The sequence below is a fragment of the Bos javanicus genome, chromosome 2 (genome assembly GCF_032452875.1).
Source record: "Bos javanicus breed banteng chromosome 2, ARS-OSU_banteng_1.0, whole genome shotgun sequence".
Taxonomy (NCBI): domain Eukaryota; kingdom Metazoa; phylum Chordata; class Mammalia; order Artiodactyla; family Bovidae; genus Bos; species Bos javanicus.
In genome coordinates this window covers 8060671-8083055 of record NC_083869.1, presented here as the reverse complement: position 1 = coordinate 8083055, position 22385 = coordinate 8060671, and the positions used below count along the sequence as shown (strand labels likewise).

Sequence of the window (22385 nt, the reverse complement as noted above, 5' to 3'; positions counted from 1 at the left end):
AAATTATTGAAAGCAATGGATGCTCATCAAGTCATGGTTGATGAGAGTGGGGTTTAGCAGTGTTAACAGGGACCAAATTATGGAGGAATATAAATTTTTTCCTGCAGATTCCAAGGATGCACTAAAGGATAGTTAATAGGGGATGGGGGGAATCAAGATATACATTTCCAAGCTATTGCTGCCAGGAGATAGAGCAAGATCTGGGGGAAATATCCAGGTAAGGAAATTTAGTCCAAATTTCAAGGTTCAGTGTTACTAGGGAAGTGCAGACAGAATGGAGAAGATGCAATAGATTCTAGAGCTCTTTTGAAAATAAAATGGACATGATGAAATGACGGGATATAGGGAATTGAGCAAAGAGAAGAAATTTGATGTAACTTGACGATCTGGCAACATTTTCCTAGGTGAAAAATTTGGAAGCAGAGCGGCTTTGGCAGTCATGAAGATAAGGGTTTATTTAGACCTGTTTAGTTTGTGACACCTTTGGGAGCTGATTAGTGGCAGTGGTCTTGCTAGGTATACTTCATATGCTCGTGTAATATTGACTGGTATAGACTGTGTTGTATTAAACATACCAAATCTAATATTGCAGTTTTTTAAAGGGCATATTAAAAATTTTCAATCTATATGCAATAGGTTTAATGGATGCTATGGTTACTGTATCATCTGTCTTATTTAGAACTAGCCTTCCGCCCTGTGTGTTATTCAGAAGAATCATCTGCTACAGTTAAACAAATCTTTATTGTCTCCTATTGGATCATCCTGCTGACGGTGTTCAAGTAATTGAAAGCTCATTTGCAATGCAGGGCTTGCAAATTCCAGAGAAAGTCCTATTGGCATGTGGGGTTCACATGGAGGGGAAGTTACATGGAGGAGAAGTGCCCACTGAAAACACTTTCAGATTCCCAGGATTACCTGGGTAGTTTATTGGTGCAGAGATGTCTGTGAGAGAATTCACAGTGAAAAGTGAAGATTTCACATCCCAAGAAGCATGTTCAGAGTACCAGTTTCCTGGAACTTAAGCATGTTCAAATTAAATCCAACTAATTTGGAGCAGTCTGTCTCTAGGAAGAGACCTCACAGGTTTTTATATGTTCTAGTAACAAACAGACAACGATTTTACCTTTGTATGTAGTTAGATTTTAGTTTATATGTGCAGATAAATAGAATGTAAATTATTTGAGGACTGGTTATTTGTCATGTTCATCACCATATCACTACTGTCTGGACATATCCCCAACTCTCAATAAATATTGTTTAAATAAATTAATTTTAGTTAAGATTTTTCTCTTAGTGTTTGTGTGAACTGACTGGGAAGGGTAAAGGAGAGGGCAGGGGCTGGGGAAGTTGCCTCAACCATAGGGTAGACAGTGGAGTTCCAGTGAGTGGTCAGTACCATGGTGTCCAGGGTTACCTTAGACTGCCTCCAGGCACTTTTGAGAAAATGGATTGACTCCAGGAGTTCAGGATGAAGCAACAGAGAGCATCAACTTGTGGGTCTGGGACAGCCGTGGAGAATCAGGTGTTTCATACATGTGTTCCCTGGGCTTTCACAGGTGTTTGTTGTTTCGCCTTTATTTTGAAGTCTAGGTGAGCCCATGTCATAAAATAAGATTTATTTGTCAAATTTTATTTCTAAAGGTGTGACAGAAGTACAGTATCATCCTAGGAACCCAGATCAGGCACCAAGTTTGTAACAGTTATATATTGCAGCCTAGAGAAGAGCTACACGACTAGGAATGTGGGCGTCTGTGTCCTCACCAGAGGGGGCAGCTTCGGGAGGCAGGGGATTGTGAGTCAGAGCGATGGGCATGACCTTCAGCCTATTTGCTCTCTGCCCTTCCGTACTTCGGCCCTAGAGTGGGTGTACAGGAATCTGACATGAAGCCTGGAGTAAGGATGTGGTGATGCTCCAAGGCATGCTGTAACCATTTGTCCTCTGCCTCCATTTTCTTCCCCTCATTGCATCCTTGTATTTCTCCTTTACATTCTTTGTATATACTATCCTCTCTTCTTTTCCCTTTTGACCCTCTCTTTCCCTTTTTCTCATATTCCTTCCTTCTTTACAGCTGTAAGATATGAATTTTAAGTATAGTAAAGCTTCTGCATCTAATTTTAATAATATAGAAAATAAAATCTAATACATAAATAAAGATAATCTAGCAAAAATGCCTGGACTATCTTGGTGTTGGAAGATCCCTAAAATTGAAAATAATGTACTATATTTTTTGCTATATGATACAGTATATGAATACATTTCATTTAGCCTTGATTTACAAAAAAATGTTTTACACGTAACAAAGAAAACACAGAAGACATAGCTAAATTGTCTGCTTTATTACTCTAAAAAAGAATAAAAAATCATAGCACAGATTTGCTTGTTTGTTTTTGCTTTGAATTAGCTGTAGCAGAACAGATGTCTACAAAATGTAGGCATATTTTCTTTTTTGGAGAGTACACAATTTCCAATGACTTGAGCTATGATAATTTGTGTGACTCTTTTTCCTTTTCATTCAGTTCAGTTCAGTTCAGTCGCTCAGTAGTGTCTGAATCTTTGCGACCCCATGACCACAGCATTCCAGGCCTCCCTGTCCATCACCAATTCCAGGAGTCCACTCAAACTCATCTCCATTGAGTTGGTGATGTGATTCAATCATCGCATCCTCTGTCGTCCCCTTCACCTCCTGCCTTCAGTCTTTCCCAGATTCCGGGTCTTTCCATTGAGTCTGCTCTTCGCATCAAGTGGCCAAAGTATTGGAGTTTCAGCTTCAACATCAGTCCTTCCAATGAACACCCAGGACTGATCTCCTTTAGGATGGACTGGTTGGGCCTCTTTGCAGTCCAAGGGACTCTGAAGAGTCTTCTCCAACACCACAGTTCAAAAGCTACAATTCTTCGGCACTCAGCTTTCTTCACAATCCAACTCTCACATCCATACATGACCACTGGAATAACCATAGCCTTGACTAGATGGACCTTTGTTGGCAAAATAATATCTCTGCTTTTGAATATGCTATCTAGGTTGGTCATAACTTTCCTTCCAAGGAGTAAGCGTCTTTTAATTTCATGGATGCAGTCACCATCTGCAGTGATTTTGGAGCCCAAGAAAATAGTCAGCCATTGTTTTTGTTTCCTCATCTGTTTGCCATGAAGGGATGGGACCAGATGCCATGATCTTAGTTTTCTGCCTGTTGAGCTTTAAGCCAGCTTTTTCATAGTCAATAAAGCAGAAATAGATGTTTTTCTGGAACTCTCTTGCTTTTTCAGTGATCCAGCAGATGTTGGCAATTGATCTCTGGTTCCTCTGCCTTTCTAAAACGAGCTTTAACATCTGGAAGTTCATGGTTCACGTATTGCTGAAGCCTGGCTTAGAGAATTTTAAGCATTACTTTACTAGTGTGTGAGATGAGTGCAACTGTGCGGTAGGTTGAGCATTCTTTGTCACTGCCTTTCTTTGGGATTGGAATGAAAACTGACCTTTTCCAGTCCTGTGGCCACTGCTGAGTTTTCCAAATTTGCTGGCATATTGAGTGCAGCACTTTCACAGCATCATCTTTCAGGATTTGGAATAGCTCAACTGGAATTCTATCACCTCCACTAGCTTTGTTCGTAGTGATGCTTTCTAAGGCCCACTTGACTTCACATTCCAGGATGTCTGGCTCTATGTCAGTGATCACACCATCATGATTATCTGGGTCATGAAGGTCTTTTTGTACAGTTCTTCTGTGTATTCTTGCCATCCCTTCTTAATATCTTCTGCTTCTGTTAGGTCCATACCATTTCTGTCCTTTATCGAGCCCATCTTTGCTTGAAATGTTCCCTTGGTATCTCTCATTCTCTTGAAGAAATCTATAGTCTTTCCCATTCTATTGTTTTCCTCTACTTATTTGCACTGATCACTGAGGAAGGCTTTCTTATCTCTCCTTGCTATTCTTTGGAACTCTACATTCAAATGGGTATATCTTTCCTTTTCTCCTTTACTTTTCTCTTCTCTTCTTTTCACAGCTATTTGTAAGGCCTCCCCAGACAGCCATTTTGCTTTTTTGCATTTCTTTTCCATAGGGAAGGTCTTGATCCCTGTCTCCTGTACAATGCCACGAACCTCATTCCATAGTTCATCAGGCACTCTGTCTATCAGATCTAGGCCCTTAAATCTATTTCTCACTTCCACTGTATAATCATAAGGGATTTGATTTATGTCGTTCCTCAATGGTCTAGTGGTTTTCCCTACTTTCTTCAATTTCAGTCTTAATTTGGCAATAAGGAATTCATGATCTGAGCCACAGTCAGCCCCCAGTCTTGTTTTTGCTGACTGTATGAGCTTCCCCATCTTTGGCTGCAAAGAATATAATCAGTCTGATTTTGGTGTTGGTCATCTGCTGATGTCCATGTGTAGAGTCTTCTCTTGTGTTGTTGGAAGAGGGTGTTTGCTATGACCAGTGCATTCTCTTAGCAAAACTCTATTAGCCTTTGCCCTGCTTCATTCTGTACTCCGAGGCCAAATTTGCCTGTTACTCCAGGTGTTTTTTGACTTCTTACTTTTGCATTCCTGTCCCCTATAATGAAAAGAACATTTTTGGGGGGGTGTAAGTTCTAAAAGGTCTTGTAGGTCTTCATAGATCCCTTCAACTTCAGCTTCTTCAGCATTACTGTTTTGAGAATGTATTAATTTTATACAGTAAGAATATCGTTTTTACAGTGTTATATATGGTGAAGTTTTGTTCATTTGTAGTTTTAAGATTCATTCCTTAAGTGACTCTGGGGCCCAGACACAAGAGTTAGGTTCTTTTTATGCAAGGAACAAGGGGACAGCAGAGGATGAGATGGCTGGATGGCATCACTGACTCAATGGACATGTGTTTGGGTGAACTCTGGGAGTTAGTGATGGACAGGCAGGCCTGGCCTGCTATGGTTCATGGGGTCACAAAGAGTCAGACACAACTGAGCAACCGAACTGAACTGAACTGATGTAAGGAAAAGGCTCACTCGGGTTTCCTCAGTAAGGTTATATTTAGGAATGAAGAAGACAGAATTCCCAGTCATGTGTCCAGCCGTTAAGGGGATCCAAGGAAAATGGACTGAGATTCAGAAATGCGAAGCAACCAGTACAGCTCAGAGCCGATTCCCTCTCTGCCCGCTAGTGACAGAGTTGATTCTCTGCTGCCGGAATGAAACTTGCTTTTCTTGCCACTCCAGCCTTCTCTCTTTGTATATTTCTCTCCTTTCTTCTCACTCAGCTTCTGATCACTCATAGTTGTTATTTTTCATGCTTTTTATTGCCTCATAACATCTGTCAAGCATCTTTTCCCTGTGTCTTATTTTCTACTCCAAATAGTCCGATTCTCTTCCTGTGAGAGCTCAGAGTCTAGAGCACGTTCTTTGTCCAGGTAATCCCCTGTTGCTTTGTTTACGTGGAGCTTTTACACCAGGTCCCCATTTACACCTTAGAAGACATAGTCTTAGCTCAAGTGCTCACTCTGGTCTCCTCAAAGGCGCAGAGTTATGCCAAGTGCTTCCTGGTAACTTACACTTTTAGCAGGAGGATGAATGCAGGGCCCTCATAGATGGGATTTGAGGCATGGCAGGCATTTGGGGAGAAACCGATGGCTAGTTTGCATATAGTGAGAAATTACTTTGGCACAAGGAGGACAGAGTTTGGGAACCCCAAACACTAGCCCAGTGTGTTGTTCACAGTTGACCCTCCGTGTATTTTGGCCTTGATGAAATTATCAATAATAAATAGAAATAATTGTTCCTCACTAAGTTTTAGAGGCTTTTCTCGACTCTCATTTCATATTTTATTTATCACCCCCCTCATTTAATTCACACATTTTTCTTTCCAGCTTAATTTTCGTTTACTGCTTTATGGGTTATTTCAGCCCATAGGTAGGGCTTGAAATATATAAACAGCTTCTAAAGGGAGTTAAACTTATTTGATAATGGTGACATCTATGAGTAGGTAATGCTCTTTCAGGTTTAAAAAGTGATAAAGATTGCATCCCAGAGTGTTGTCTCTATCTTGGATAAATTAGTTATCTGCAAGTCCCTGAACAGATTCTCAAAGACTATACAGGTAGCACCGGCAAAAGCAGAGTCAGAGTATTTTAAATGTGAGACAAGTTTGTCTTTAAATGTATGTGTTGCTTCTGTTTAGCTGTGTGTGTGTGTGTGTGTGTGTGTGTATGTGTATGTGTGGTTTTATTATTGTTGCTGTTTTCTAATTTGTTTGATTTTGGGCATGATGGAACTTGATGACTTATTGATAAGATTTTTCGTTTAGCACTCTTTTTTTTTGCCATTTCTTGCCCAAATCTTTCCCATGTATCTATTGAGGATTTACTATGTACCAAGCACAAAGAAAGTGATGCAGTTTTTATCTGATTCAGATATACAGTAAGCCCATGATTGCTGTACATATAATTCAGCTGGCAAGATGTAAGTAGTTTGAAAAGTATGGTATCCTTGATTAGGGAGCAATTTTCATTGTGTATAAGCACCTAATACATTCTTTCAGACTTCACACTGTGTCTGTTTTCTTCTGTAGAAAGTTTTCTTGGTAGATTCTAATAGACAAAAATAAATTTCATCATTTCATTTGATAATGAGCAATTCATAGCTTAGAATAATTTTCTCAGAGCAACAATGGCTAAGAGATTTTCTCTTCTAGTATTATCAATAAAAATTTAGAGTTCACCAAAAATGTGTGAAGTAAAATGGTAATTAGTACACAAGATTTTAACTTGCAAACTAGATGTGTTATCCTCTAGTCATGAAAAGAAAATAGTCAAAATTCCCGAGTTGTACTCTTGATTCTGATGCTTTTAATGTATATCTCATTATCTACTATATTGATTTTCTTTTTGCCAAGTAAGGAAACACAGTCCTACACATGGGACAGGGTTGTTTTGAAAATAAAATGTTATTACACCATTGAAAATATTTTGAAAGGTTAGAAGAACCTAAAATGTTTCTTATCATCAGTGACTAACCTAGTCTAAATATATTACTGTTTAGAAATTAAGAATTAAGTTAGACCCAAGCTCCTAATAAGATGACATCTATTTTAGCTTTTATAATAACAATTTATAATATGTCCACTTCTGATTCCTCTACTAGATTCAAAGCAGTATTTTTTCACCTGTATCCCCAGTCCCGAGCACCAAGTAGGTTTTCAATAAATGTTCATTGGATAAACAAAACTGGTGAGGAGATGAGGAAAGAACATCTTTATATAACATCACATTCTGATTACTGGGGGCTTCCTAGTAAGCTCAGTAATAAAGAATCTGCCTGTGGTGCAGAAGCCGCAGGAGACACAGTTTCTATCTGTGGGTCAGGAAGATCCTCTGGAGAAGTAAATGGCAACCCACTCCAGTATTCTTGCCTGGAGAATCCTATGGACAGAGGAGCCTGGTGGGCTACAGTTCATATGGTCTCAAAGAGTTGGACATAACTAAAGCTACTTAGCAGTCTGATTACCATAAACTTTTCAGTCATATTTTGGAGAGAGGTAAATCTATTAAACAGGTACTGGTCACTGTTACACTTTTGCTACAGTCTAGGAGATGGGAAGCGGAGAAGGCAATGGCACCCCACTCCAGTACTCTTGCCTGGAAAATCCCATGGACGGAGGAGGCTGGTAGGCTGCAGTCCATGGGGTCGCTAAGAGTTGGACACGACTGAGCGACTTCACTTTCACTTTTCACTTTCATGCATTGGAGAAGGCAATGGCAACCCGCTCCAATGTTCTTGCGTAGAGAATCCCAGGGACGGGGGAGCCTGAGAGACTAAACTGAGAGACTAAACAACAATGACGTGCTCTAGAGGCGTGACCTGCTATGGCTAATACTAGGACTTTACCCGTAATAATAGACTAGAAGCATTAAAAAACTGATCTTTAATCATTTAATTCTTTTAAATACTCACAGCTTGCAAATTCAGTTCAGTTCAGTTGCTCAGTCGTGTCCGACTCTTCGCGACCCCATGAATCACAGCTACACCAGGCCTCCCTGTTCATCACCAACTCCCGGAGTCCACCCAAACTCATGTCCATTGAGTCAGTGATGCCATTCAACCATCTCATCCTCTGTCGTCACCTTCTCCTCCTGCCCTCAATCTTTCCCAGCATCAGGGTCTTTTCAAATGAGTCAGCTCTTCGTATCAGGTGGCCAGAGTATTGGAGTTTCAGCTTCAGCATCAGTTCTCCAATGAACACCTAGGACTGATCTTTAGGATGGACTGGCTGGATTTCCTTGCAGTCCAAGGGACGCTCAAGAGTTTTCTACAATGCCACAGTTCAAAAACATTAATTCTTCGGCACTCAGCTTTCTTTATAGTCCAACTCTCACATCCATACATGACCACTGGAAAAACCATAGCCTTTACTAGACGGACCTTTGTTGGCAAAGTAATGTCTCTGCTTTTTAATATGCTATTGGTCATAACTTTCCTTCCAAGGAGTAAGCGTCTTTTAATTTCATGGCTGCAGTCACCATCTGCAGTGATTTTGGAGCACAAAAAAGTAAAGTCTGCCACTGTTTCCACTGTTTCCCCATCTATTTCCCATGAAGTGATGGGACTGGATGCCATGATCTTAGTTTTCTGAATGTTGAGCTTTAAGCCAGCTGTTTAACTCTACTCTTTCACGTTGATCAAGGCTCTTTAGTTCTTCTTCACTTTCTGCCATAAGGGTGGTGTCATCTGCATATCTGAGGTGATTGATATTTCTCCCAGAAATCTTGATTCCACCTTGTGCTTCCTCCAGCCCAGCGTTTCTCATGATGTACTCTGCGTATAAGTTAAATAAGCAGGGTGACAATATATAGCCTTGACGTATTCCTTTTCCTATTTGGAACCAGTCTGTTGTTCCATGTCCAGCTCTAACTCTTGCTTTCTGACCTGCATACAGGTTTCTCAAGAGGCAGATCAGGTGGTCTGGTATTCCCATCTTTTTCAGAATTTTCCACAGTTTATTGTGATCCACATAGTCAAAGGCTTTGACATAGTCAATACAGAAGAAATATATGTTTTTCTGGAACTCTCTTGATTTTTTCAGTGATCCAGCGGATATTGGCAATTTGATCTTTGGTTTCTCTGCCTTTTCTAAAACCAGCTTGAACCTGTGGAAGTTCACGGTTGATGTATTGCTGAAGCCTGGCTTGGAGAATTTTGAGCATTACTTTACTAGCGTGTGAGATGAGTGCAATTGTGCAGTAGTTTGAGCATTCTTTGGCATTGCCTTTCTTTGGGATTGGAATGAAAATTGACCTTTTCTAGTCCTGTGGCCACTGCTAAGTTTTCCAAATTTCCTGGCATATTGAGTACAGCACTTTGACATAGATATTATTACATGATTTTCTATTTTCTATGGCTCAGTGTTGAATTCTAATGACATGTCTTTGCAAAAGTTTCCATGCATGTATGGACTCTGACATCATTTGTTAGAAAAGGGAAATTTGGTTGTAAATTTTACCTTTTCAGCGCATCATAAATGCTCCTGAATGCATCTTTTCCTGGCTTAGTAGCATGATCTCCTGTTTGTATAGTGCTTTACAGTTTTATACATAACTTCTTTGAAAATACTCTAGAAGAGAGGAAAATAGGTGTCACAGGCATTTTGTTGCGACTGCTCTGTAAGTTACTTTGACCTAATGTGAAAGTGAAAGTGTTAGTTGCTCAGTCCTGTCTGACTCTTTGTGACCCTATGGACTGTAGCCCACCAGGCTCCTCTGTCCAGGCAATTCTCCAGGGAAGAATATTGGAATGAATAGCTATTCCCTTCTCCAGGGGATTTTTCCCGACCTAGGGATCAAATCCGGGTCTCCTGCATTGCAGGCAGATTCTTAAGTTACCTACAGAATATGTAATTGTCAAGTAAAATTAGATTCGACCTAATTATGTTGACATTTCCACACCTTTTACTATTCTGGCAAATCTGTGAACCAAGAAAATACTTGCATAAATATATCTATGCTAAATCATATCATTGGGTTTTGGGACCTTGTATCTTGGGAAATTTGGCTCAGGTGAGATGATTGCAATCTCCTTTGCTCACAGGTAGGAAACTGTGAGTAACCAAAGAATAACTGAAATAGAGATCTTTTTTGATTTTTTTGTCAAGGTACATATGTCTCTCTCTGTAACAGAGAAGGCTGAAGAGAAAGATGTTTATAGTTTGGATAAATGTAATGCTTTTTTATTGTGTTTTGTATATTTATTTTATAGGAGTCAGGGGAAGGACTTATTCAAATGCATATTTATAATCCATGACCACTTTCTTTGGTAATTATAGTTTGTTGAATTCTATTTGAGATGGGGCTAAGGTCTAAAGAGAGGGGGTAAGTGGAGAGAAAATTTTGGAGAAGAATCAGGTAACTCTGGGGAGTTTTCTCAAACTCATGAATATTTAGATAGTTTAATATATTTAAATCCATTTAACAGAAAGGAAAATGGCCATAACATTTTCTTTAAAAAACTTTTTTTCTTAACATATAACGAAGAGAAGTGAACTTTAGTAACTGAAAATTTTATTTCTTCACAGCTGATATTTGGGAGAAGATTTTGGTGTCTGATGATACTTTGTACACCCAGTCTTAAAAATGAAATTGTGAAATTTCATTTCACAGTACCCAAGTATCTTATATATCCTTAGGTGTTTTATAAAAAATAAAGTTTATTTTTCCAGTTCTACAAACACCAGTAGTTCAAGTCTTTTTTTTTTTTTTAAATAGGTCATTCAGATACCACTTAGTAGATATCAAATCCTTATCAGACAGTGGAAATCTCTGAAAGTACCAGGTGTCAAAGTAGGTAATTGCTTTAGGAACTTCTATGACCACTTAGTAAGGCACCGAAGATTTACTTAGCTATTGTCTTTCTGAAGAGCATCAAAGAAAAAAGAAAGGACCTTTTTAGAGTATAATCAGGTTGGAATAATTCTCTTTAGCTGCCAATCAGTTTTTTTATTTGCTTTCATGTAAGCCATAATATTAATTCATCAGGAAGAGATATTATTCATCTTGTATAATTTTTTAATTAGTAAAGCTCCACATTTCTTATTGCACATCAGATTTATTGTTCATATCTATCCTGAATCTGTTTATTTGTAATTGTTTAAACCAATCAGATTATACTTCAAGTAAAGATGTGATTAATGTAATACTCCAATCTAAATTTAATGAAAGACTATATTATATGATTTCCTAAGAAAACTGAACATTTTACAGCATATAAATTTTGCCCTGCTAATTCTGAAAATCTACTGAAGGCACAGTATGTCCCTTTTCAGCTTCAATGACAGATGCCTTCAGAACACCAGGAAAGTTGCTGAGTAACAATTTTGTAGAAAATTTTTATTGTTTTTAATACATCAATTATTTTATACTGTTAGCTCAATTTTCGGAGAAGGCAATGGCACCCCACTCCCATACTCTTGCCTGGAAAATCCCATGGGCAGAGGAGCCTGGTAGGCTGCAGTCTATGGGGTCGCTCAGAGTCGGACACGACTGAACAACTTCACTTTCACTTTCCACTTTCATGCATTGGAGAAGGAAATGGCAACCCACTCCAGTGTTCTTGCCTGGAGAATCCCAGGGATGGGGGAGCCTGGTTGGCTGCCATCTCAGGGGTCGCACACAGTTGGACACAACTGAAGCGACTTAGCAGCAGCAGTAGCAGCAGCTCAATTTTGGGAAGGTCACATGCAAATTTAATAAAATATTTTGACACATTAGTAAATAACATATTTGAGAGTGATAATTTGGTTGTACGTGACAGAAAATCAATTAAAACTCAGTTAAGCTTAGCAAAGTGTATATAGGCTATCATAATTGAAAGTTCTGTAATGATGTTTCAGACATAGCTGAATCTAGGCACTCTCATAGTTTGTTTTCCATTTAGTTGGATACATTTTAAGGCAATGTCACCTTAAATAGGACAGAATCACCAGGCTTTCAATCCCCCAGTTAGTCAACTCAAGTGACTAGAGATTGCTTCTTTCTAAATAGTTTTAGAAAAGAGTTGATTTGATTTTCTTTGTTGTCACTTAGTCAAACTTTCCATTCCTGAACAAGAATAATTATGACTAGGGTTATGGTGCATTCATTGGCCAGTCCTGGACCTAGAGTAACCCCAGGCAAACATACCTACCAGTAAGTAGGAAAGAAGTGTAGGTCTGCAAGGGAAACCCAGGGCACTATCATGAGTCTCTGCCTTGTTTTGCTTTTTTTTTTTTTTGGTGAGAGGTGGTGATGACGGCAGCAAAGCACAAGGTATGTATATACTAATTAAATGAAGAGTGTACTGTTATAGTGTACCACATTAAATTAAATGTGTACCATTATATATGTCCCATTGAGCAAAAAAGCAGGAGTTTAAAATGGTATACTAATATTTGGTAGTAGAACAACATAAAGAATTAAAAACCTCGATACTGAAAATGTTTCATTGCTGAAAAAAGGCCTGGGTACATAACCAATCATCTTACAAATACTTGTGATCATAGCATTTCTGAGACTTTCTCACTTGCAAAATAATTATTTGGTTAACAGTACATACATTTATACATTTATTTTTGTGTTGAATTTTATCGCTGTAGAAGGTATTGCAGATTTTATTGAATAGTGTTTGTATAATTTAATTTAATTATATCCAATGCTGGTAATATTGCAATCAATTTACAATGGAGGCAAGGATTAGTAAAACCCCTCTCCCCACCTTCTGCTTTAACTGTGGGAAATTGGAACACTGTATCACAGCTCACTGAAATTTGTCTTTAAATACATTATTCATTTCATGGATATTAGCATCAATAAAAGTAAACTCCACAGGACTGGAAGAATTAAACTAATGACTTTTTACATAATCCAAGTAAATGAATGCTTTCTGGTCCAATTATTCATTAAGGACTCAACCACAGTTTCTTGATTCCCTTCATTTGAATAGCCTCTATTGTGGGACTATTTACAAAAATGCTTAATAAGAGCATTTATTGAAAAGGTGTTCTATTTCCATACACATACTGAAATATATTTATACACTGTTACAGTTTTGGGTAGTAATATGAGGTCTTTTAATAATTAAGAGTGGCCCCTATCATAAGTGTTTTATAAATGTTTCTTCAATTACCTGAATATGTTTTTTAATGTATTAAAATACTATAGTAAAGAATAGTGACTCATAATTTTCATCTTCCTAGATGAAGGAAGGAAAATTCCTTCATCCAGAAAGAAAGAAGGCAGGAGAGAGGGAAGAAGGAATGAAAGAAGGAGAGAAAATACCTAAAAATGAAGAATAGTTGGGAAAAATTGTTTCTAAATGGTGCTAAAATTCATATTTGCAGTATTTTAGAAATAGTCCTAGTGTGCTTCTCCATCCATGGGATTCTCCAGGCAAGAGTACTGGAGTGGGTTGCCATTTCCTTTTCCAGGGGATCTTCCCGACTCAGGGATTGAACCCGGGTCTCCCACATTGCAGGCAGATGCTTTACCCTCTAAGCCACCAGGGAAGCCCAGTTTAAAATTAAGCCTAATTAAATCTATAAACTATACTGCTGCTGCTGCTGCTGCTAAGTCGCTTCAGTCGTGTCCAACTCTATGTAACCCCATAGACTGCAGCCCACCAGGCTCCCCCGTCCCTGGGATTCTCCAGGCAAGAACACTGGAGTGGGTTGCCATTTCCTTCTCCAATGCATGAAAGTGAAAAGTGAAAGTGAAGTCGCTCAGTCATGTCTGACTCCTAGCGACCCCATGGACTGCAGCCTACCAGGCTCCTCCGTCCGTGGGATTTGCCAGGCAAGAGTACTGGAGTGGGGTGCCATTTCCTTCTCCAGCTTTCTTCCTAAATGAATTAAATCCCAAGAATCATTCCCCTTTTATATCTTACAAATATGAATGCCCTGAATCTATTTCTATTTTTGCATTGCCATTTAGCAAATACACACAGATTTCTAAGAAATAGTTTGCTATCCTCATCGTCTTTTACCTTGCACCACTTCCCTGTTTTATCATATTCATATCACCTTTAGGATAAAACCCAAATTTTGACATGTCATTCAGGAAGCTTCTTGATATAGTCTTGTCTTACTGTAAAATTTTTTCATGAATAGTTTCATAAATATTTTATTTCAAAATCACTAATCACTAGCATTCCTTAAAGGTGGCATGTTTTTTCTTGTTCGCATACTTTTGCTTATGATGTTCCCTCTGCCATCTAATTTGTTCATTGGAAGACTTCTGAACTGATGGTTCAGATTCCCTTTTTTTAAGGAAGAATTTCCTGAACTTTCTCTTTGTTTCTTCAATTAACGTAGTCTTGCTTTGACAGACTCAAAGGAGGGTATAGACTTATTTTCTTCTCCCTAATGATTAATACAGGGCTTCCCTGGTGGATCAGTGGTAAAGAATCTGCCTTCGATACAGAAGACGTGGGTTTGATCCCTGGGTTGGGAAGATCACCTGGAGAAGGAAATGGCAACCCAATCTTGTATTGTTGCCTGGGAAATCCCATGGACAGAGGAGCCTGGAGGGCTATAGTCCACGGAGCTGCAGAAGATTTGGACCTGACCTAGTGACTATTACAACAGCAACAATGACTAATACAATTGGACTTTAAGTAGTTGTCCAACAAACACCTACTTGTTTGTGTTGTTATTCAGTCTCTCAGTCATGTCTGACTCTTTGCGACCCCATGGGCTGCAGCACAGCAGGCTTCCCTGTCCTTCTCCATCTCCCAGAGCTTGCTCAAACTGAATGTCCATTGAGTTGGTGATGCCATCCAACCATTTTGTCTTCTGTCATCCCCTCTCTTCTTGCCTTCAAATCATTCCCAGCATCAGGGTCTTTTCCAATGAGTCAGCTCCTTTCATCAGGTAGCCAAAGTACTGGATATTCAGCATCAACCCTACCAATGAATATTCAGGGTTGATTTCCTTTAGGATCAACAAGGTTTGATTTCCTTGTTGTCCAAGGGACTCTCAAGAGTCTTCTCCAGAATCAAGATTCAAAGGTGTCAATTCTTCAGTGTTCTGCCTTCCTTATGGTCAAACTCTCACATCCATACATGACATGAGTACTGAAAAACCATAGCTTTGACCTTTGTGAAAAGGGCAAAGGACCTCCGGACCTTTGTCAGCAAAGTAATGTCTCTGCTTTTTAATACTCTGGCTAGATTTGTCACACTTTCTCTTCAAAGGAACAAGTGTCTTTTAATTTTATGGTTGTAGGAATTATCTACAGTGATTTTGGAGCCCAAGAAAATAAAGTCTGTCACATTGTTTTCCCATCTATTTGCCATGAAGTGATGGGACCAAATGCCATGACCTTCGGTTTTCAAATGTTGAGTTTTATACCAGCTTTTTCATTCTCCTATTTCACCTTCATCAAAAGTCTCTTCTTAGTTCCTCTTTGCTTTCTGCCATAAGGGTGGTGTCATCTGCATATCTGAGGTTATTGATATTTCTCCTGGCAATCTTGATACCAGCTTGTGAAATGCCACACACATACACACACACACACACACACACACACACACACACACGTAAGTAAATAGCTTATATACTTGGCATATAAGTTAAATAAGCAGGGTGATAATATAAAGCCTTGATGTACTCCTTTCCAATTTTGAACCAGTCCCTTGTTCCACATCCAGTTCTAACTGTTGCTTCTTGACATGCATACGGTAGGTTTCTCAGGAGACAGGTCAGGTGGTCTGGTATTTCCATCTTTTTAAGAATTATCCACAGTTTATTGTGATCGACACAGTCAAAGGGTTTAGCATAGTCAATGAATCAGAAGTAGATGTTTTTCTGGAACTCTCTTGCTTTCTATAAGATCCAATGAATGTTGGCAATTTGTTCTCTGGTTCCTCTGCCTTTTCTAAATCCAGCTTGTATATCTGGAAGTGTTTGGTTCAAGTACTGCTGACACTTAGTTTGAAGGATTTTGTAAATAACCTTACTAGCATGGGGCTTCCCTGGTGGCTCAGCTGGTAAAGAATCCACCTGCAATGCAGGAGACCTGGGTTCGATCCCTGGGTTGGGAAGATACCCTGGAGAAGGGAACGGCTACCCACTCCAGTGTTCTGGCCTGGAGAATTCCATGGACTGTATAGTCCAAGGGATTGCAAACAGTCAGACACGACTGAGCAACTTTCACTCACTCACTCACTAGCAGGGGAAATTAGTGCAATTATGTGTTTGAACATTCTTTGACATTGCCCTTCTTTGGGATTGGAATGAAAACTCACATTTTCCAGTCCTGTGGCCACTGCTGAGTTTTTCAAATTTGCTGGCATATTAAATGCAGCACTTTAACAGCTTCATCTTTTACGATTATAAATATCTCAGCTAGAATTCTATCTCCTTCACTAGCTTTGTTGGTAGTGATGCTTCCTAAGGCCCACTTGGCTTCCCACTCCAGGATATCAGGCTCTAGGTGGGTGATCACACCATCATGGTTAATCTGGGTCATGAAGATCTTTTTTGTATAGTTTTTCTGTGTATTCTTCCCATGTCTTCTTAATATCTTCTGCTTCTGTTAGGTCCATACAGTTTCTGTCCTTTTTTGTGCCCATCTTTGCATGAAATGTTCCTTTGGTAGCTCTCATTTTCTTGAAGAGATCTCTAGTCTTTCCTATTCTGTTGTTTTCCTATATTTCTTGGCCTTGTTTACTTAGGAAGGCTTTCTTATCTCTTCATGCTATTCTTTGGAACTCTGCATTCAGATGGGTATATCTTTCCATTTCTCCTTTCCCTTTTGCTTCTCTTCTTTTCTCAGCTATTTGTAAGACCTCTTGAGGCAACCATTTTGCTTCTTTCCATTTCTTTTTTGGGGGATGGTTTTGATCACTGCCTCTTGTACAATGACATTAACCTCTGCCCATAGTTCTTCAGTCACTCTGTGAGATCTAATCTCTTGAATCTATTTGTCATGAACTTTTTTTTAATGAACTAAGTTAATTTTCCAACTTTACTTTCCCTAGAGCATAGGAGTATATTAGGGCTATATGAATGTCACTGCCTCAGTGAGAAGACTAGAATGCACAGGAAATGATTGTCCCAAGTCACTTATGACAATCATCTTATACTTTTGGCCTAGAACATTAGGGTAAAAAACATTGAGAAGACAACCGCCAAGGCAGTTGGACGAAGATGTTAAGGCATGCTAAGTCATTTGAACTTTGTCCAGAGGGTGATACGGTTGTATTACTTGTTAGAGAAATCATAGCTGAGTACTGATGACCTTAAGGAAGTAAACTTGAAGAAGTAACAAAACGGAATGATCAGTATTGAGTATAATTGGGTTTTTTTCTTGATTTAACTGCATGTAGCTAGTAAGGGAAATAAAAGGGATTAGTAATGCATGGTTTCTGTCCTGAGCAATTAGAATGAGAATTGTAGTATTTACTTAATTAAAGTCTCAGGATGAACGAAAAAAAAGATAATTGTGAACCAAGAATCCAATTTTGCATATTTTGAATTTAGATGCCTGTAATAGAAATAAGAAATTAATATTCAGGAAAACTTTTTTTGCAACATTTTGGAAATTAGTTTGTAATATTTCTAAATTCTTGGAGCTAGTTATAAAAAGAAAAATAAGTAGTAAAATGATTTTGAAAAGTTTTAAGATCATGATAACGGTGGTCTCTGTTTCATGGTAGTCTTTATTTCATTTGATGACAAATAAGAATATCTTTTAGCCTGGCTTGTTTGTTTAGGGTGGTTTTGATGTGTATGGAATATTTAAAGATACAAATGTTGCATCAACCAGTTGAGGCTTCTAGTCATATTGCAATGTTTATAGTGATTTTCTTAAACTAACACTATTGGAAAGAATGAACACTTGGTAAAATAAATAAAAATGGTTGGCTTCATTTAATTTTTGTACCTCTTCAAATTTCATACTTTGTAATAAATGGTGGCAACATAGTATAAGATTGAGAGTAATGTTTTTAAGAATAATTTGAGGAATCATTCACATGGAAATTGATTTTATATTTTAAAATAAAATGTGTTTAAAAAGACAGCTCATAAGCATATCTCAGTTTTTGCAAGAATATTTAAGATGCTCTTTATATAAACAAATCTAATCATATCGGACAGTGGAATAATAGATCCACTTCAGAGTATGTGTCATTTTCCTGCAAGAAGAAAGAAGTAGGCACAAGTTCATTCTTGTTTTTTGATGTGGATATTTTTATGCTTTTCTTTATTCTGTCACATTACATAAAATATTCTAGGTTGAAAGTATTTTCCACAGTTAAAGTGGATTTCAGTCAATCTGAGATAGAAATAAAAGCTGTGGGGATAAGCTGAATTAACCATTTTAAGGAAAATATTTACTTTGCTCCAATGTTGGAATATGATTTTTAATAGTTTTTTTAATTTTTAAACAAAATTACTTATGTTACCTTGGCTGATTTCTTTCTAATTTCATACCATTAGATTAACATTCACATAAAATATATAGGGAAATAGCCATTATGCTAAAAAATAGTTTTGTCTCCTTTTTTTCTTCTCCATCCCCAAGACAGACAAAAGAGAAAAAAAATGACCTGGTTAATCACTTGGAAATCGTGACATAATTTTATGGTTACCGTTTAGCTGTGCCATGTTTGAAATTTCCTGTTCAGGTTGAACAGATACATGATAATGCAGCTTTTATATTTTCAGGAAAGATAAAGATGAATCATATCATTTATATACCCTAAAAGTCAATCCTAAGAACATATCATGCAAATGATTTAATAAACAGCAGCATCATTGGGTAGATAAACAGGTTTTTCACTAAAATTATAGAATATCTATAAATGGCCTTAAAATATATCCTGCCCATATTTTAATTCAGATTTTACAATTGTTGCCTTCTCTGCCAGATGCTGTTGATGATCTGACTATACCCTACTGCCTTATTATCTTCCAGATAAGCTTTTTTACTTGAATTATTGCCCCAGAGTTTGTCTCTGGTGCCTCATAAACTCAGATGCCTTTTTTCTTTATCTCTAAATATGTTAGAAAATGAAAAAGAATACGGTGAACAAATAGATAAACAAGCTTCTAAATAAAATTTTAGCTAAGTTAGAATCGTTTCAGAATATTAAGATGACTCAGATACAAAGAGGCAGAAATAAAGTATTTGAGAGCCATCTTTAGTCTATAATTTGCAAAAGTCAAAAATACAGGTGTGGCTTTGCCAGTGGTCTGTATTAGAGTTATGGAGGGAGGCTGAACAAGAATGAGATATGCTTGTGCACTTGTGCTTCCCCTCCTCCTCAGAAACAAGCACTGGTTTTGCTGTTTTGGCAAGAAGAAATACAGAGGTCCATTTGAAATGATGGAATTAAGGGAAGGCATAATTTATGCTGTTGCATCTGGAAAGACTTTTCCTTTTCGTCTGTTGGAATAAAAATGTAAAAATCTTAACGAGCTGTTATGTCTCTTCTAGTTATAGCATGAGAATAAATGGAAGGATAAGCTCCCCAAATGCTTCTCCATGGAAGTTGAAGTGAAATGAAAGTTAAAATAGATTAGTGCTTTCTACAATTTTGTTTCACCTTCTTAATCAGGGACAGAGTATGCGCTTGGTTAGGCTCATTAGCTAATAAGTGGAGGAGACAGCTGGGCCGAGTTGTCATACAGCCTGAGGGAGAGAGGGGTATACTGTCAAGCAACCATCACTGTTTTAATAGTAACATATCCATGAATTAAAACATTTAACTCATTATCTAGCAATGTTACTCTTTGCCCTTTTCTAGCAATCTATTACTCTGCTTTTTCAAAAAAAATTACATGCTTTACCACGGTTTTCCTATTATTGGGTAACTTTCTTGAACTTTCACAAGAAATGTAATTAGAATTTTAGAGCAAGTGTTATAATATCTAAATTATAATACCCATAAATGTAATTATTGATTACCTCTATTGAGTCCAATTTTAATTTCATTTTTAGTTATATGTGATTGCATCTGGTATACACAAGAGAAAAGAAACCAAAGGAGAATTTGAATGGCAGCTGTATAATTGAAAGTCAAGTGTCTGCGTATTCTTTCAACTATATTTGAACATACCTACCCAGGTAAGAATAAGTGATCGCTCATTTCTATACTTAACACGATTTTGAAAAATGATTCAAAAGTATAAAAGATGTCTTTATTTTGTACCCATTATTTAAAAAGACAGTTTTATTGAGCAAAATGGTAAAATACATAAAAGCAAAATAAAATTGAAATCATGAATGTCTGTTCTCTAAAGATAACTTCTTTTATTATTTTGTTCTATATCACTTGTTTTTTGTTTTGTTGATTTTTCCCTTTAAACAATGTTGGGCTAATTAGTATATGTATTTTTCGTTGAATTTCTTTATTGTTTTTGTAACAAGTCTATTTTGTTCTATTTGAGAATATGAATTAATGTTCATATTTTCCATTGTATCTGTTAAATATAAACATACATGGTTTAAAATGTTTTTAGATTGGGTTTATTATTCAAAGAATATCTTTATAAATTGATATAAATAGTGCTCATTTTGCATAAGTAGAGTTACTAAAATTAGCATCACTGGTTCAAAGTCTATAATATTTTTAAAGCTTTTTATTCATATTGCTGAAATTACCTCCAGAAGGTGATAATGAGTTATAGTTTTCATTAGTAATTTTTGAAAATATTTGTTGACCCACTGATTTAGAGTTTTCCATTCAAACAGTTTCCCTAACTGTTTGTGTTGGGAATTAAACCTAGTTTGTGTTGAATTAAAAATGTAAAAAACTAAGTTAAGATTCTAAATTTTGGTTGCGAGCAGTAGCATCCTTTACTCACATGTATTCAGCCAGTTTGTCCCTTACACAACTAAGCCTAGAAGGAAAGTGAATATTATATGTGCACAATCCTTTCACACTGTCTAAAAGTACAATATTTACAGATGACAGTGAAGTATATATTTATTTGATTAATATCTGCTGAAAACATTATTTCACTCAGCTCAAGCACTGTGATTATTTCATTATTGATTGTACGATGGTGGTGATAATGGACATTAGTTAGGGGCAGGAAAACATAAAAATAGTTGCTAGTTGCTTTCTTCTTATAATTTTCAATAAAATATGATGAAATAAGAAATATATTCCAGTACTTTAGGCACAGATAGGATGTATTAAGTGCCACGAAAGAAATAAAAGGAAAGGGTGATTGCTGATAATGATACTTTCAGCTTGGGAACAAATGAGAGACCAGTTGAGTTGTGCTTTTTATTGGAGGCAGGATTTGACAGGTAAACGTTTAAATAGAGAGTCAATTGGTGCATAGATACAGAACTGAGAAAGCTGGTGATATTCAGAAAATTGGAAAATAGAGTAGATATAGCAGAGTGATGAGAAATATGTTCTGTGACTTGGATTCCTGAACTTTGGCATTTATATTTCATCATTATATGATGAGGGACAGTTGCAGGGGAATAAGATTATCTGTGCTTTATTCTAAGAAGATTAATCTGGAAGTGATATGTGTGTTAGACTAATGGAGAGCAAATCCAAAGGGAGGGAGAACAATTTGTAGGCTTTTCTGTTTTATTTTCATCAACATCTGTTTAAACACTTGTTGTTTGCCAGGCACTATGGTAGGGACTGTAGAGAAAAAAGATGAAGAAGATATAATCCTCACTTTTGAGGCACTTATAGTTAGACATGCATGGCAAAAAAAAAAAAAAAAATGGAATACACCATGACAGAGTAACAACTGAATTATTCTCATTCTCAAGGTAAGACTGATTGGTAACTAGCTATATTGAGATGTAGATACCAGGTTATCAACTAATACCATTTTTCCAAAGACGTCAAGTCTTATTATAAAAAGTGTTTCTAGTCTTTGAAAGAATTCAGTGAAACTTTAGCTGTGGTGAAAATAGTGTAAATGAAAAATAAGGCAGTGGTAATGTGGTGGAAGATTAAGGAGAGGGCTTTTTATCTTAGGAAAGAGGGGCAGGTTGGCATTAACAGATATGGGGGAAACAGCAAAACTGGGATTTTCATGTGGGTAAAATAATAGGTTTGGTGTTGCCTTGCTCTTATGTTTTTTGCTCATATCTTTGCTAAGGCACTCAGCATTTTAAAATTTCATTGCAATTCCTTACATAATTAATTGAAGATTCATTTATTCACTATGAAAAGTGATGTGAGTTTCTTTAAAATTACAAGTATAATAAGAGTAAAAATAAGTTACACTAAATAAAACATAAGTAAAGACCTGATTTGATTCATACCATTGTATATATACATGTATATATGTATATATATACATGTATATATATTTACTATATGTATAATTTAGCGTTTCTAGCAATCCCATGGACAGAGGAGCCTGGTAGGCTGCAGTCCATGGGGTCGCTAAGGACTGAGTG

The 22385-nt window shown here is 37.2% G+C and overlaps 1 protein-coding gene across 7 annotated transcripts in view; it reads left to right on the top strand.

Annotated features, from left to right (window-relative positions):
* Window positions 1-22385, top strand: part of GULP1 (GULP PTB domain containing engulfment adaptor 1) — a 333659-nt gene that overhangs the window by 109099 nt on the left and 202175 nt on the right. For 6 of the 7 annotated variants that reach the window (XM_061433196.1, XM_061433200.1, XM_061433248.1 and 3 more), the window contains exon 2: window positions 19944-20069. The gene's annotated coding sequence lies outside the window, so the exon portion shown is untranslated. Of the gene's footprint in view, window positions 1-10540; window positions 10633-19943; window positions 20070-22385 lie in introns of those variants that run through there. The other variant, XM_061433215.1, reaches the window with a different exon arrangement.